Consider the following 2500-nt stretch of genomic DNA (forward strand, 5'->3'; position numbering starts at 1 on the left):
AAAACATGCGTGGCGAAGACAATTTTCTGCACGATGTGCACATAGCTCATTTCGTCGTCCCGGGCGAATGGAAAAACACAAAAATCTCGAGTATCTTTCTAGGTTTCTGTTATAAAAGGGCAAGCCAAAAGGTGACCGGTTGAGATGAGCATTTTAAGCATACAAGCACTTAATTGCAACTTTTCCTACAAAAACTAGGTACGTACACGTAGATTGTATCAACATGGACATCTATGAACGCGTACGCTGGAGCTGCACCCTCCGTCTTGTACTTTCCCTGATCGGTACACAGTTTTGGTGCACGGCTATCCCGAAAGGCAACTTGTACCAACATCGACATCCATGAACGCGTACGTAGCGTACTTTCCCTGATCGGTACACAATGTTGGTGCACGGCATAGGAAATGGGCTGAAAATGGTCAAACTCAATCCATTTCCACTAATGATAGTCAATAACAGCTGTGCCGATGAAGTAGGGCACGATGCAAGTCAATGTTATTTAATGAATTACATGTTCACCATACATTTTAGTACAAAATTGCTCGGTCAGACCTACAAAGTGCTATATCTCGAATACTAAACGTCGCAGATGGGTGTCGTAGAACAATTTTAAGTTCGTCTAACGATTCTACATCCGATTCTGGATAGTGGTTTTTCGACCACTTTTCAACATTTTGTGACACCCCGAACCTAGGGGCAGCTCCCTAGCTTTTTTCAAAAATGTGCACCGAACGGGCCAGAGAGCTCGAGCAGTCGAAAAATTTTTTTTTGCTAAAACCCCTAAAAACGTGTCAGGAACGCACCCTAGATGATGAAAAGTGCAACCAGAATGTCAATCGACAACATGCCCGGGGGTACAAATTTGCTCTACGCGTCCCTAGGTAGGGTACTTTTTCGTACAAACATCAAAGTGTACGGTGCACAAAGTGCGCGGAACAAAAATTGCTCGGTCAGACCTAGGACGGGCCATATCTCGAATACTAAACGTCGCAGATGGGTGTCGTAGAACAATTTTAAGTTCGTCTAACGATTCTACATCCGATTCTGGATAGTGGTTTTTCGACCACTTTTCAACATTTTGTGACACCCCGAACCTAGGGGCAGCTCCCTAGCTTTTTTCAAAAATGTGCACCGAACGGGCCAGAGAGCTCGAGTAGTCGAAAATTTTTTTTTTGCTAAAACCCCTCAAAACGTGTCAGGAACGCACCCCAGATGATGAAAAGTGCAACCAGAATGTCAATCGACAACATGCCCGGGGGTACAAATTTGCTCTACGCGTCCCTAGGTAGGGTACTTTTTCATACAAACATCAAAGTGTACGGTGCACAAAGTGCGCGGAACAAAAATTGCTCGGTCAGACCTAGGACGGGCCATATCTCGAATACTAAACGTCGCAGATGGGTGTCGTAGAACAATTTTAAGTTCGTCTAACGATTCTACATCCGATTCTGGATAGTGGTTTTTCGACCACTTTTCAACATTTTGTGACACCCCGAACCTAGGGGCAGCTCCCTAGCTTTTTTCAAAAATGTGCACCGAACGGGCCAGAGAGCTCGAGTAGTCGAAAATTTTTTTTTTGCTAAAACCCCTCAAAACGTGTCAGGAACGCACCCCAGATGATGAAAAGTGCAACCAGAATGTCAATCGACAACATGCCCGGGGGTACAAATTTGCTCTACGCGTCCCTAGGTTGGGTACTTTTTCATACAAACATCAAAGTGTACGGTGCACAAAGTGCGCGGAACAAAAATTGCTCGGTCAGACCTAGGACGGGCCATATCTCGAATACTAAACGTCGCAGATGGGTGTCGTAGAACAATTTTAAGTTCGCCTAACGATTGTACATCCGATTCTGGATAGTGGTTTTTCGACCACTTTTCAACATTTTGTGACACCCCGAACCTAGGGGCAGCTCCCTAGCTTTTTTCAAAAATGTGCACCGAACGGGCCAGAGAGCTCGAGTAGTCGAAAAATTTTTTTTTGCTAAAACCCCTCAAAACGTGTCAGGAACGCACCCTAGATGATGAAAAGTGCAACCAGAACGTGAAACGACAACTTTGTTGGGGGTACCCTTTTTACTCTACGGGCCACTAGTTTAGGCGCGCCAACAGCGCTTTCCTCTCGGGTTCCCATTTTTTGCCCTCCTGGGATTATGATCATTTACTCATTGCCTACTATAGGGAAGGTACCTTGCTCCGAGGTCAAAAATGAAGATTTCACCAAATCGTAGTTTTAACCTCTATTTAGTCGTAGGAGCATGGTTTGCAGTGTCCGTGGGTCATATAAGCCCCCGTTTGGGTCATACGTCCCCTCCCCGATGAAAATCGTCATATGACTATAGGCCGAACTTATGAAGCAAAAGTGGTGTCTGGTGGGTTCTGCCGATGATCTTAACCTATGATTTTGAGTTTCCACTCTTTCAAAACGTTTCCTGGAGCAGTACATCACGGGTCTACGGACCCAAAGACTTCGTTGCGATGGTTTCAAGCATAAAAGTTGT

This window comes from Anopheles coluzzii, assembly GCF_943734685.1.
Source record: "Anopheles coluzzii chromosome X unlocalized genomic scaffold, AcolN3 X_unloc_10, whole genome shotgun sequence".
NCBI lineage: Eukaryota > Metazoa > Arthropoda > Insecta > Diptera > Culicidae > Anopheles > Anopheles coluzzii.